At 37.0% G+C, this 16,239-nt stretch overlaps 1 protein-coding gene across 7 annotated transcripts in view; it reads right to left on the reverse strand.

Annotated features, from left to right (window-relative positions):
• LOC141436748 (protein yippee-like) overlaps window positions 1-16,239 on the reverse strand; it is a 186,313-nt gene that overhangs the window by 20,222 nt on the left and 149,852 nt on the right. Inside the window, exons 1-2 of one of the 7 annotated variants that reach the window (XM_074099779.1) lie at window positions 15,841-15,890; window positions 4,948-5,006 (exon numbers count right to left, since the gene is read on the reverse strand). The exons of the other annotated variants lie outside the window; for them this stretch is intronic. The gene's annotated coding sequence lies outside the window, so the exon portion shown is untranslated. Of the gene's footprint in view, window positions 1-4,947; window positions 5,007-15,840; window positions 15,891-16,239 lie in introns of those variants that run through there. 7 annotated transcript variants of the gene reach the window in all.

The following is a 16,239-nucleotide window of genomic DNA, read 5'->3' on the forward strand; positions in this document are numbered from 1 at the left end:
GTTAATGAAGATAATTAATTACGAATATTGCGACCCATAAGTCATCATCAGACAAGACAAACAACTTTTATAAAAGATACTAGGCAATGTGATTTTTTTTGTAAACAAAACTCGATAAACAGCAGATCGTTTGTATTTATAATCGTAACATATCGTAAATAAACACATAAGAATACAGATAGTAAGCCAGGTCAAAGGGCTCTATGAGATAAAGGGCATGTTTCACCACTAATTGATACATTTTATGTGACAAGTAAATGTGTTGCCGTGTCTATTTAAACGAATAAATTAATAACCTAACCAACAAAAAGTTGGAAAACCCCCGACTTTGTCACTTCAAAGTTCAATATCTCATAAACGGCTAAACCGATTTTGATAAAACATATCTAAGAACCATCGCTAGAAAACCTGCTTTCAATTAAAAAAAAAACCGCATTCAAATCGGTTCACCCGTTTAAGAGCTACGGTGCTACATACAGACAGATACACACACAGACACACTTAGAGGTCAAACTTATAACACCGCTCTTTTTGCGTCGGGGGTTAAAAAGAGACGGCATCACACATAAAATGTATCATAGAGCGGTGGAACAGGCCCAAAATGTAAACAACGTTCAGTTGTGAAACGTAGGGCTCGTGTTCACGTATTGCAGATAACAGCTGATAGCGGCACAATGGCCCTTGCTCTTATGCAACTAGATAAAAACGTCTGCGCATTTAACAACTACACCGCAACACATCCCTTATGTACAAACAAATAGAATTCAAATTTAATCACACGCGACCGGTCAATTCCATTTGTATGTTTTACTGAACATTATTCAGCAATAAAAAGGCTATATCTAACATTTCTCAGATACTAGGATTTTGAATCTAATCTGGTTAGTCCGTATAGTTGATATTCGTCCTAGTTTGATTGTAGATGGATTATTTTTTATTGTCAGCCTAATGAGTAAATCATGTTGAGTAAATCATGCTGCAGAGCACAGCTGTGTAAGGCATTTACATAATCTATCTAAAGACCATTCGATATTCAATCAACTGCACTGTCTTTTACGGTACAATTTCTATTCTCGCCTTCAATAATCCATTTGTATGGGGCCGTCTGTTGAGTTTCTTAAGTGTCAAGTAGAAAGATAATGATTCGAAAAGACCTTAAGTCTATAGCAATAAAAGTTAATTCATCAACGATAATCACGACAGTAAAGTTGGCACGCTTGCAATTTTCTCGCTTGCGCAGTGCGTCTCTTTTCAGACGGGTGAATTAGAAAGAGACGGATATAATAACAAAGCAAGATAGATGTTGAACGACGTAATCCATGACTAAAGGCTAATGTTGGGAACAAAGAGTTATAATGATATCAAGTCATCTAAAGCTTTGTGTACAATAATATAGTAAATATCAGTATGATGACGTAGAGACTGATCCTATGTTGTGCCAGACCCCGTTCTGACTCCAGAGGTCGTATTGTCTAACACACTCACGATCGTGATTGCATTCACCGTCTCTTTCCACCCTCGTCTTATACCGTGTGACAGAAAAAAGTGGTGAACAGTCATTACATCTAATTTGTACATACCCATATGGTAGTTAAAACGATGTGGATAAAGTTTTACTTTAGGAGTCTTTTAGCACAACGCACAACGAAACAATTTGTCACACAAATGTGAAGGTTGAGAACAAAGGAAAAGCGTAGGGGGATAGTGTTCACTCCTTGGTTCACCTCTCAAGAGTGCCGTCCGTAGGTAGATCTTAACTGATGCAATTGATGAATACTTTTGTAAATGTCGAGAATATTCCTCCATTATCCAGTAGAAACCAATTTCGCTTCGCTTCGTAGTCGATCTGGCTGTAGCTAGTTATTGAACTTTGCAGCTCTGATTGAAGAAACGGACGCTACTTTAGTTGTAGGTAGTATGGATTCCATCTACTATCTTCTATCTTGGATCACACACGTCGCATTTAAAAGTAAAACTAAATTATAGAGCTGCAATAAATTGTCTCAAGTTGTTGAAGATTTTACCAAAATGTGTTTTCGTCTGATTTTTACTTACTAAAACTGAAGTAAATCAAAACTTTTGGGCGGAGTGAATTTGCGGATATAGCAATTGACAACTGGATGCGGTCTTCCCTTTTATAGGTCCCTAAAGTGACAATAATATAAGCATGCCATTTAGGTTAAGGATATACGCATTAAGGGCCGTACAATTTGAATGACTGTACTGAATGAAGTATTACAATGACATGATATGAGCAGAAACGTGTTGCGCTACTTCTAGTTGATAATTTCCGCAGTTTGACTTTGTTATGTTATAACTACGCATTTAGCTTATTTAAATAATGATTTAACAATTGTCAGTTATGAATGGTAAATTGAAAGCGCCTGACTTTGTACTACTTCATATTCGTTTTATTTTGTTAAGTACCATGCTCTTGGGCGCCTCTAAGATGTGCCTTTGCCGTCTTCATCAAAGGGCAGTTCTTTGCAAAAGAATCATCAATATCGTTAATACATTTTAGTTTTTATTGACTTGTTGCAAGAAATAAAAACTAGTCTTACTCCCCTTTTCATCATACCTCTTTGTTTGATTATTACATTCACTTTATCTACTTTCCATATTCTCATCTGTTTATCAGTCATTTGTCGGGACGGTTTCATTGATTCCTATCCTACATTAATATCACAGAAGAAAATACAAAATATGCAAAGTTTCCACACGAGTGACGTCGAAATTTGAGCCTACCAAATTATAATTTCATTAGGTGAAAAGTTTCCTTGAGGGAAATGTGTATTTTCCAGGAATGCCTCTTTGAGTGGCATTTAAAGAAATTTCGTGAAGGTTATCAGGAATTTTCTTTTTGTTTTCCAGATATTTCGTTGTTGGTGGGTTTTCTTGAGTATGTACATACCTAGTTTAAGTATCCTATCCTACTAATATTATAAATGTGCAAGTTTGTGACTGAGTGAGTGAGCTTGTGAGTGAGTGAGTGAGTATGTTTGTTACTTCTTCACGCTGAAACGGCTGGACGGATTTGGATGAAATTTGGCAAAAAGTTTATAACCGGGATTAAAACAAAGGCTACTTTTTATCCTGATATTCCCTGAGGATAGGGATAAAATCTCTAAATAACAACCGCTGGGCTTAGAGGCATGACATTTGGTATGTAGACATCTGGAATAACACATAGGCTACTTGTTATCCCGATATTCCCACGGCATAGGGATACAATCTCGAAATAACAACCGCTGGGTATAGAGTCATGAAATTTGGCATGGGTGTTTTAATTTAACGTCAATGAAAACCACGATGTAACTTTAGGGAATTCCCACGCGAATTAAAAAAAAACCCGGAATTTCAATTCAACTGCTGTATCTAATGATTTACGCGTGCGAAGCCGCGGGTAAACGCTAGTAAAAGATAATATGGATATTTATGCCTGCGCGACCGGAAAAAAATCTGAACTCCGACTACTACGAGTACCTAATCAATTTGTAAGTTACAATTTGCCGGTCGCGTACTTAGGCATAAATATCAAATTGCATATGAAGTATGAGCCAAAACAAATTGCAAGTACTCTCACACATTTGAAAGAAAGAAAGAGAGAAAAAAAATTAAAGAAAACATTTATTCGTTACAACATTCAAAAAACGAAGAAATTAAAATTTAAAATTTGTATGTGCATGTCACGAAATTGTCCCAAATCAGCAAAAAAAAATTCAGCGTTTTCCTTCCCTTCCTCTTATAATTCTTCTTTCTTTCCTTCTTTGAGCCTTAAAGTATCGATATAATACACGACGTCTACTAATTGTCCCAATTTCCGTAATCCAGCGAGCATTGTTTAATGGCAGCGATTATCTAGAGATAACACTTAAGCTTCTACAATTATAATTTGATATGAGAAAGTAGAACAATAGACAGGAATTAACTATCATTGTAACATGATTGTTTAGAGTTCATTTACAGACTTTAAAAATACACTTCGATTTGTATCTGTATTATCACGTATTACACTTATCTTGTATTATTTTATTACTTAGGTGTTCTGTGGTATTACGTGCTTGCCTTTCCCTTTGGGTTCGCTTGCGTGAACTATTTATTAGGTCAATTTAGGTCTGATATTGGAATTGAAAATTTCGGGATTTTACGAAATTGTCATACCTAGAAATTCCCTAAAATAAACCGAGGTATAGTCAACGTAATGACGTTATGACTTATTTATGAATAAGTGATTACTTTTGTACCTTGTCGCTTTCAGTCGTTACATGATTTCGTATTGCTTTTCAAACATGACGTTAAAGTGACAAGGTACACAAGTGACCACTTATTTAAGACGTTGACTGTACCTATTAGTTTTGCAAAATTTCATGTCTACCTAGACTTATTAAATCCCGAGGAATAAAAATAGCCTGTGCTTTATTCCCGAGATATCTAGGTACCTGTATACAAAATTCTATGCATTTTGCCTGGTAATACTGAACTGTGAGGTAACGCCACTTGTCAATCAACTCCATTGACTAATTTGAAAGCTACTAAAAATCGAATTTTACATTCATTTGAAAATTATTCTGGAATTCCGGGATCAATTTGTTTTTAATCATTAGAGCGTGTCAGGCACGCTATGACACACACACACACACACAAAACGCACAAAATTGTTTATAAAGTGTATGTTACTTTTTTCATGTGTTTTCATGTTGTTTTTTTTGTTTATTTGTGTGTAATTGTGTAAATTTTATTGTATTTGTGTGTCTTCCGTATTAGTGAGTAAAAGTCTTCTTTCTTTCTTTCTATGACTGGACGCTAACTGGTAGCGGAGTGGGCAGTTGTGCCGGGAGAGTTTTCTCTATTCATTGCGTGTATCGCCATGTAACCACGGTGCGACGAGCGTCTCGGGTGCGCAATGAATAGAGAATATCTAGGAGTAGACGTATGTCTTATGCTTACTTTTAATATCTCCTTCTTGCTTTGTAAAGTCGCAATGAGTTATCTTCAAACGTATTTACCTGAAACAATTATTTTTATTAGAATTGAGTCTTGGATGTTTGTTGATGGCGTCAAATACTGTTTCGTATGTTATATAGTAGGGTGAGGGAGGATTACATACGCGAGGCTATATGCTCTCGCAAAGAATGGGCCACCGCGGTCGCGTCAGCCAGTGTTGCCACACTATCGATAGTTTCACAACCAAACCAAACATTATTTATTGGTCTGTCGACAGCGTAAGTAATAATAATAAATAAAATACTATTGTGGAGTACAATAATATCGATAGTAGATAGAAGAGCACGCAAGGCTACAACGAGGCCTTAGGGAGGGGCACAACATAATTTTTAAAATATCCAAATTTAGACGGGTAAGCATTTAAGCAACTAGATCCGCCCCTAGCTGTCGATATTGTCGATACTATCAACGGGTTTTGTGTATCGACAGCTATCGAAAGTGAGCTACTGCGGATAGTCCAAACAACCGTTGTATTGCACTCTGTCAATAGTATTGTCATGTTTTACACTTAGGTACGTGATTTTGACTACGACCGGTGGTTTGTGGTCAAAACGTCAAAGTAATTTTTAGGAATACTTTAATTGTCATGTTTAAGTTCTGGGTGCAATAATAACTATGAACATTGCCATGTTTCGAGTTATTGCTGTATAATTTCGAGGGACAGGCCTATCGATATTTTTGCCAGCGAACATCTATCGATAGATTATTGACAGACAACCAGCAACACTAGCGACAGCTGTTCGTTGCGTGCATTGTCTTTGTAAATTCTCATAGGCACAACGCTCGTAAGATTATACAGCCCAGTTTCTTATAACAGCTTGCGGAGTAGACTTTATATCACACAGACCGTAATGCGTAAGTAGCATTCAGAGCTACTACACATTACATTAGGCACAAAAATATTTTAAAACTGATACATCCGAGTACTGATTCCCAGTGAGAAAGACAGTACTAGAGAGGGGCGTTACTAGATATTGAATTAAAAATTCCGATGAAAAATCTTTACAAGATCCAGTCACATTAATCCAACAATACTGAAAAATTGCAGACTATTTTTGAAAACCTTGCTTCCCACCGGAAAAAGTGGAAAATAATGTATTTATTACAGAGCATATGCATTACTGAAATACTGAAGTGTTTTGTGTGTGTGTCTGTGACATGCTTATCCCAGTGCCATCGTGGAACGTGGATGCAGATAATTGACCCAGTTCAGCTTAGATTTGGCACGGTGTCACGAACTTGACTGGATTTAGTTCATTCATACACGGTCTCGTCGGAACATTTTTTTAGGCGGTAGTGCTGTAGTCGGCAAAAATGGAATCCTAATAGGACTGCATTCTCCTTCCGTCAATCAGTCTGTAAGACCCTTTTCATCAGGAATGCGCGGAGATATCAAGCTGAAATTAATATCAAATACTGGGAGGCAACTACGAAATCCGAAAATCGGAGTTCGTATCGTACCGTCCCTCTCACTCTCGTATTAAATAATATAAGCGACTGCACTTCGAAGTATAAGGCCAGCAGGTTTGCTACCCTGCTGCTGTACGGGATAATTATCAAGTCTTCAACAATCTTCTCGTTGTGACCATCTCCTAACACAGAATATCACGACAGGTCATTCCAATCCTCTGCATCTAGTGTCATCAGAAAAACAGTTACCTGTCGGCAATTTTAGACCAATTATTTCCACATGACCGACTTAAAATCTGGACGATCCGTTGCGGGTAATTGGAAAATTATACAGTTTTGCTTTTCGAATGGGTTTTGTTTGTCAAAACTCGGCGACACACTTTCCATAGCGTTTACTTTGAACCTGTATCGTAATTATGCGAACGTTAGCCCGAATTTCAGGACATTACTGCATTCTTTTATATGTCATGCTTTTGTACAGTCGAGTATACTTCTGAGTAAAAATTTTATCAAAAATATGTGAACACGACTTTATTATCAACGGCCGGCGTAGAAGCGTGTTCAGATGTTTTTGATTGAATTTTTGTTCAGGAGTATAAAAACTTGACTGTATTACTGACTGTATAGCTCTGTGACAGACAGACATCAAAGTGACAGTAATAGGGTTCTTTGTCACCGGTAGGGTACGAAACTAAAAAAACCAGGTCGAAACGTATCGTTACCATTTTAAAATTGCTTCAACTTACAGAATATAAAATGGCTTGTGCCTTTTCCGACCGGTTCGAGAGTAACATAAAGCTTTGTATCACTAGTATTTAAATATACTTCCGCATTAATTAACATGCAAATTTTAATGCCAGGACAGAAATAAGCGTCCTTATGTATAAATATAAATGTTTCGTAGACGACTTTCCCTGAACAGGTTTTTGCAATCGAAGAATATTCATCGATACAAAGATTTAAGTTTGCTGACATAACCTCTATTGAGTATTGACGAGCTTTACTCTGAAATAACCTAACCATCAAAAAGTTGGAAAATCCCGACTTTGTCACTTCAAAGTTCAATATCTCAAAATAGCCTGTCCAGGATTTTTTTAGCAAATCCATTTCTAATATATTTCTAAAATACTAAATTTATTATAAAATACTTTTCATTCTATTATCAGACCGTTGAAGATCTTTTCAAGTCCGGATCTTAGACTATAAGGCTTAATTCGAGTGGCTACACCAGCTTGGCATTATATAACGGGTCGCCGTTGCACCGAGAGTCGCCTGACCGGTTGTCAGTGGGTTACTCAAGCCTTCCGCATCTGAACCTAGGTATGTATACATCGTATCCATAGACTGCATCTACATACGCTAATAAGAGTATTTACGTAGATAAAAAGCTATTGACGCATGTATGACTGCTCTTCACCTAGGCATGGTTCGATGTGGTATGAAAGAAGATTTAGGAAAGAAGTGGAAAAGGGGGCGAAGCCGCGGTGTAGGTTGATATAATTTACTTAAGTATGCACACAGTCCGCGTATAGGAACTACACCCCAACTCGTTCCGAGTAGAGGCGTGTGCCCGGCCGTGAGTAGTCGAATAAACTGAAGCTGAATCATGTACCAGGGTGGATTCTTAGTGCTGCAAGTGTCATGTTGACATCCCATACTTTTGTCAAGGACATCATAGTGAAATTGATTAATGAAGGATTCCACCCTAAAACAATGTAAAGCTACACTCTGATTCTCTCTGCAATTATCTAACCACAAATTAAGCAAATTTAAAGTTCATCGGAGCATTGGAAGTTGGTAAAAATAGTCGCAAGATTTATCTCCTTAGTTTATTACGAGAAGTTACAAGCGAAGCTAATAATACAAGGGCATTAAAATATATATGTCGGCGGCCGATCGTAAAATCCGCCAGATCACGAAATTCCTATTTATAAAGAAAAATTTAAGTACGACGAGCGAAGCGAGGAGTGGTTAGTTTTAATTGTGATCACGACGCACGAGCCGAGCGAGCGAAGCGAGCGTGCCGCGGTAGCGGCCGGCGAAGTGCCAGAACCGATATGGCGGCGTTTCATGATATGCCTAGGAATTTCATGATCTGCCTAAACTGGCCAAATCATGAAATGGCGGCGCTTCATGATATGCCTAGGAATTTCATGATCTGCCTAAACGTCACTAGGCAAATCGTTAAACGGTGAGTTTTGAACGATATGGCGGATGTCCCTTAGCCAATTCATGAAATGGCGGCATTTCACGATATGCCTAGGAATTTCGTGATCTGGCGGATTTTACGATCGGCCGCCGACATATACGACAACAAATTGCAGTACGAAAATCTTGATTTTTTTTTTTTTTTATACGACTGGATGGCAAACGAGCAAGTGGGTCTCCTGATGGTAAGAGATCACCACCGCCCATAAACATCTGCAACACCAGGGGTATTGCAGACGCGTTGCCAACCTAGAGGCCTAAGACCTCACCTAGATACCTCACGTGCCAGTAATTTCACCGGCTGTCTTACTCTCCACGCCGAAACACAACAATGCAAGCACTGCTGCTTCACGGCAGGATTAGCGAGCAAGATGGTGGTAGCAATCCGGGCGGACCTTGCACAAGGTCCTACCACCTGCAAATGTTCTATGTGTTATAATTTGTCAATGATTCGTAATTTTTAACAATCGATCACTATTACCACGCTGGAAACTTAATTCATTAGGCCTTTTTTCTATAATGATAGAGTTCACTTTCGTGCTTTTCATTGACAGATAAAATTTGTTTAATGGTATCGTAGGTGACGTTTTTTGTTATTGTTGTGAACTTTATCACATAAAGTTTATCTTTTTAATTATCTTCGAAAAGCCTAGACGGGAAGTGCTTTGTTAATAATTATAAGCCAGTTACTTTATCTAGTTTGATAGTGATTCGGAGTTTAATGACTTAAATAGTACATTGTGCATTAAGGACCGTAAGAGAGGGATTACTAACGAGGGATAGAAGTCCGATGCCGAAGGATTAATCTCAATAAAAAAACCTAATTTACACTACCCGGTTTAATTTCACGCATGTCCAAATCTTCCAATACACCAACCAGCCTCGTTAGTTCTTAATTTTCCGTCCCTCTTTCGTCAGAGCCAACAGAGAGGGATGTCAAGTGCGTCCCTTCGGGACAGAGTTCGCATTACACGGTTGATGCCCCGAATTCGCGGGCCAACGATCCTGAGATACGCATTGCATAGCACTGTTACGTACGCACAGATTGGCCAGTGCTTTTTTGTGGCACATTTTTGGTGAATCATTTTTTCTATTTTTTTTTTTAACTTGATTGGAAATTATGAAGCAAACTACCAGCGCCTATCTTATTCCCATTAATATTGGTACAAATGTGAAAATATGGAAATATGTGTGTTTCTTAATTACTCTTTAACGCAGAAACGGCTGGACAGATTTGAGGGATTATCTGAATCCAGGAGACAAACAAAACAAAATTGTAACAGTATTTTAGTGAATGAGGCTTGAATTAACAATATTATTAACAATGACACAGGTGAGTAAGTAGCTCGTAGTTTAAAGGACACTAGAAAATCTGGTATGTAAAGGTAAATTTTATTTAAATTATTACCAATTTGTCATTTCCGTTCTGTTATGTCATTTGGTACCCTTGTTTTGTCAATGCCACAGCATGACAGCTCGTTAATCTGCCAATTTTTGCGGTATTTTCTAAGATTTTTAAGATAGCACGTGAACATCCACTTTCCATTATGCAATGGCAGTTTTATTGATAGTTAACGTGGGATTTTTTTTACGACGTGACGTTGCTTAGGTATGAAAACAGAAACATTATTGCCGTTACAGCAGCGTGGTTATTAAACTCCCGACTCCCGACACAAAAAAGGGGTATTATTTGTCATTGAACTTATTAATTTTGAGTAAGTACAGGCATCCTTTGAGAGTGTTTAGATGAACACAGAAGATTATGTGAACTGTTATTAGTATTAGTACTTTATCGCCAAATATCAGCCTAGAGAGTGATGTCCCTATTGTGGTGTCCTCGCTATACAAGATTACTTATACGAGGTTAATATACTCATAAAATCCATTATAACAAAACAAATATTACATTAAATCTGAATGAAAATTACTAATAAAATCAAAAATATAGAAAATTACGAAAAAATACACAACACACACACATACACCATTAAACAAAACCAAAATCACTAAATTTATGCCAAAAAAAAATTATAAATAACTACTTACTAATTTACTACTCATCCACAACAGTTTCGACAGGTAAAACTAAAAAAAAGCAAATAAAATACACAAATATATACACAAAGCTAAAAGCAAACAAATACACTTAACAAAACAAATAAAATAAACTAATAAACTTACATTATCTGTTAGTGTTGTTACGAGTACTAACCGATTTTTTGAACGAATATGCCTAAAACAACGACGCCGAAGATCGCTGCAATTCATTAATAAAACCAAACTGCATTATTCATAGAAAACTTGCGATATTGTGTTGTGTTGGCATTATGCGTGCCCATTGTTTCCTGTTTCGCGGCTGAACTAGGCTACAAGGTCAAGGCATTGTTACACTAGCCTGCGCGGGAGCACTGCCACGGTTTAACTTCTTTTATATAAACTAATATTAAAAAGAGATTATCGATTGATTGTTTATTTATTTTTTTGTAATTGATAAACTCAAACATTGCTCAAGCGATTTGAAAAATCTTTTACTTATAGAGTCATATTATCAGCGAGTACAGCCGCCTGCATTAATTAACACCTGCCACAGCGGAGTTTGCAAAAATATCTGACACCTCTTACCTGATCTAAATATAGAGTCGTATGGTGACTGTACATGGACTATATTTAATGTCAGAAACGTATTATTTCCCACGGAAGACGGAACCAATAGTACGGAGAAACAGCCAGTTTTAACAGTGACATAACCTTTTTCTGTTAAAAATATCTTTAGTACTAAAAAGGAGTTATTACATTGCTTACTTTGGGTACTTGTAATAATCATAAATTACATTTAAGTTAAAAATATTAACTGAGTATGTTCAGTTCATCCATTACTCTAAAGATTAAAAAAACACAATATGTTAATATTCTATTATTCGATTAGCTTTCGTGAATAATAACTACGTACCCAACCTTGTTTTTTCATTTTAGAATACCTATTAAAATATTATAGTTACCTATCCCAAATACCTAGTAAAGGAAATGTTATGGTTAAGTTTCTAGAAACAATGATTTGGTAAACTCTTCATTCTACGAAACCAATCCCTCGCTCAATCCAGTCTCACACAATGAACAGAATCCAAGCGCAAACAAAAGCAAATGAATCATCTGATCGCATGCATAGTTTGTTGAATGCGTGAATGAATCACTTGGATTTGTGTGCGGCGGGCCGTTTAAAAATAAAGTAGAACTTGGCTTCGGGTCAATTTGGGTCGTAGGATCACCAAGGCCCACCATTTGTAAGGGAGCTTTTGTTTTCCAGTGCAGGCCTTAAAGTGGCTTTCCTTTTGAGAACGGCCAATATTTAAAGGGTGTCTCTTTTTAACCGGCTTCAATGAAGGAGGTTCTCAATTTGGTCGTTTTTAGGGTTCCGTAGCCGAAGGGTCTAAATCGAAACGGAGCCCTATTGCTGTCACTTATTTGTCTGTCTGTCCTTCTGACACAGAAGTTGTACAGCCAAACGATTGGAGCTACAGTCTTAAAATTTTTACAGTAGGTGGTATAAGCATATTATTTGCCACAAAGCCATATAAATTACAACTAAAGTGGGCGTGAAAAAAAAATTGACCTAGGTACCCCCATCGAGTGGGGTATCGTTGTTCAGAGCTCATTGAGTAATTAAGTCTGTATTACTTGTATTTAAAAAATATTGTCTTTTTTCTCGTTGGACATAAAAAATATACCATAGAAACTTCTATAATTCAACAGTCAATAGTCAGTACTCCATTGATCTTCGTCAAAAAAGATCTTTAAACTGCGAACACGCGTCAAAATTTATTCACACTTCGATCAACAAAGGATTGCAAAGCCGACTAATCGACAATAAAAACCTTATTCTTCAGCTAATTATCAAAAGAGAATGGTTTATACGCAAATAATACCTTCTTTTGTCCATATATAAAGATTAAAGATACACCAAACCCACCAAATCAGGGACGTCTTGAAAAAAAGCCAGGTTAAGAGTACCCTAAACCGAAGAGCATGTATGAAGGGAAAAATGAAAGTGGACGAAGCAAAACAAGTATGTGAGGATCGTAGCAAGTGGAAGGAAGTGGTCTCTGCCTACCCCTACGGGAAAGAGGCGTGATTATATGTATGTATGTATGTAAAGATACACGCCATAGAGCCACAAAAGGTGTTTTAGGCTAGATGTTGTCAGTTTTCCGGAAATAACAGTAGGTTATTTTACATAAATACCTATTTAAACAACTATTTGTAACTACAGTTGAGGAATCTATTCAGTTGAGGAATCTATTACGGTCGAATTTCGTCTTATACGCAATTAATATTTAGAAAGAAGGGCTCATTTTAAAATTACCGAAAGCAAATATGGGTTATGAAGAAAGATTGCGTTGCCTTTGTTCGTATGGTTATTTAAGAAAAATACAGGCCTCGCTGATGCCATAGTACCTAGGCTTACAAACATACAAAAGGATACCAAAAAAAGAAACGAACGATTATAGGAGATTAGAGTAATACGATATTAGATTACTCATAGATAAATTGAAGGCTGTCAACCATATCTATATTATCCCACTTATCTATACCTCGTTTGTTGGTCACTATCTCCTTCCATTGTTCTAGTCAGACAGGGATGCACATAGGAAAACTAAGTTGGCACCAAACACATAACCGCATCGTTGAGTCATAATTTAAGGAAAACATTAAAAATACAACCAATTCCTATAACAGCTCTACATATTTATTCAATTATTTGTCTCGTATTCAGAACAATTGGAATATAATCTTGCCGCCTTAGAATAAGGTTCCTTTCAAATTAAAGGAGGCTGGATCGTAGGACCTTGTCATGCTTCATGGTTTCGTCTGTAAATACTAGACGTCGTCTAGACGCTATAATAACGTTGGGAAATCCGATGAAGCTAACCTTTAACAAAGACTTTCCTCCATATGAACATGAAATACGTTAAAACGATTTCCGGTCTAGACATTCGTTATATTCAAATAATCGCGTAAATATCGCCGTGAAAGCACTTCTCAGTGAATAACGTAGTTTAGAATTTATTTCGCAATGTCATACTACAGGCCGAAAAGGACGTTAACTTTTTCTTTTGTCTCCTTTTCAGGAAAGGCGGAGGGATTTAGCTCATACTGCTAGAGCTTTAGGCCGCAGATAATCGTCATAATATTTAGTACAAGTACCTAATCTAAATAAAAAAAGCTCTAGAAATTTTGTCTATGGCTTTAATAAAATTATAAAACACGTTACTACAGACTTGATTAAACCATAATAAATGTTTAGATTAGATTTAAACTGAGACTCTTAATATAAAGCGGCGTCGACGACTTAATTAGCGATGTTGAACGTTAAACACACAAACTCTTAAATAAACTTCAGCCAGTCTAGACGTTATCCTTAGTTTTATTAGTCGGAACCCCCTTAGTTAACAGAGGGGAAGGGGTGAAAACTCACTAGATTTTTTTATATGTTCATTGATAGAGTAAAATCCGCTTGGCTAATGATTGATTGTGTTGTTACTTTGCGGAGGTACATTAATGAACTACAACCTTTTGCGTTTGCTGTGGTAGTACAGTCAGCATCAAAAGTAGCGGATCAGTTTTTTACTTTGTCGTTTTAGCACATTTGTCAAATTTGTATGATGTTAGTTAAGTGCGTTGCTGTAAACTACAAAGTACAAAACTATGCAGCTACTTTGATGCTGACCGTACAGTACCGTGACAAAGTAAAAGGTTCATTTAAATCTATAATAACTGTGCAAATGCGACAGCGATTATTGTAGGAAACTCTTTTTCTTATTCTTATTCCCTCAATGGCGGCCTTAAGGCTTGGGCCAATGTCAGTTAAATTAAAGATAAATATATTCTTCTTCTTCACGTTGTACGGTGATTGTAGTTTTTGCAACTTGATAGCAAAATTCCAGAAACCACGCGGAGACAACTTGCGCATTAAAAAATGTCAGACACGAGAGCAATATAGAATTTTGTGATCACTGTTCACTGTTAAGGTTAATCGCCGCATAAAACACTATCAAAATTATACTTCAACTAGCCAAAGAAGCAGAAATACCAAAATTAGATATCGTCTACTTCCGCTATGTTCGAATGCTACAAATCGAATCCGTAAAAAACTCTACGGTGGCCTGAGCCACAACTATATTTTAGAGTGCCACCTCAAGTGTCAAATGGAAAAACTAATGGAAGACATGCGAGTGATTTTTATAAGGGTTCCGTAATTTTTTTGAGGTACGTAACCCTAAATTTTTGTATTATTATTATGAGAGGCAGGCAAACGAGCATGCGGGTCGATTGGAAAATGATCAGCACCGCCCACGAGTACCAAGAACTCAAGGAGAGTCAATGGTCTGCACAGCTAGCTGGCCTTTAAAGAAAGTCAAGGCTGAAAGGTAAGGTCTGACTGATGCTTAGGTCCTTTAGCAGCCCGCGGCTAACCGCACGCACGTCTAGACTCCAGACGCGGCCGGGGAAGTTTATGATGTCGCCTGCATATTCCGCTGAATTCTACCGACCGTGGCATGCTTTTTTTGGTGCGAGGCGGACTCGCGCACGAAGGGTTCCGTACCATTATATATATAACATTAGACATTAACAAAAAAACGGCGAAAAATCACGTCTGTTGCATGGGATGGAGCGCCAACAGAAATACATCATCTGTCAAAATTTCAACTGTCTAGCTCTCACGGTTACCAGATACAGCCAGACAGGCACGGAGTGAAGTCTTAGTAATAGGGTCCCGTTTTTACCCTTTGGGTACAGAACCCTAAAAAGAGATTTGAAGTAAGTTTGTGTTAAAAAATATTTTTTTAATAAAAGCTTTTTTTGCTGATTGTATTGTGTAGGTACTTTTTGTTGACTGCGAAGTCCAGTCGATTATTCATAGAAAGATTGATCAAAACCTATATATGAGCAAGACTATATTGTTAACAGCGTAGACACGACACGTGTTCAGATATTTTTGCTCAGAAGTATAAGAATTCGACTGTACTTGCATTGTCATGCCACTATCATTTATTATGTATACCGAATTTCAAATTGAAACTGGATCAAAATGAACTTACAAGATTTAATCCAACAACAAGGCAAGTTAAATGAAAGCTTGTAAAAAATTCACTTTCTTGCAGACGAGACTAATATTCACGTCGTCTTCACCTCGTAATGCAAAAAAAGCCTTATGCTTACTTTGAATACTTCCTTTGTGCGCTGTAAAGCAGTACTGTGTTAACTCAAAAGGAAATTTACCTGAAATAAAGATTTACATTAATTAGCATGAGACAAAATGACAATCGTTCGAAAAAAACTGACTCACAGAATGATGTTCCTAGTAGAAATCATTTTGCTAAAACACTAGTTTTAACACAACCTCTGTTCAAACAAAGGACGTACGAGCATCTATAATGAAATGAGACAAATAGCTTCTTTTAGGTTAGGTATTAGCTGAACTTTGGATCAAATGTATGTAGGTACCTTACCTATATATCTTCGTTTTTTTTTGTAAATTAGTTAACTAACATTTAGTAAAAATTTTGTGTTAACACACCTACTTCAATAACGTCTACAAACAAAGTTTGCTAAGAGCTT

This window comes from Choristoneura fumiferana, chromosome 17, assembly GCF_025370935.1.
Source record: "Choristoneura fumiferana chromosome 17, NRCan_CFum_1, whole genome shotgun sequence".
Lineage (NCBI taxonomy): Eukaryota > Metazoa > Arthropoda > Insecta > Lepidoptera > Tortricidae > Choristoneura > Choristoneura fumiferana.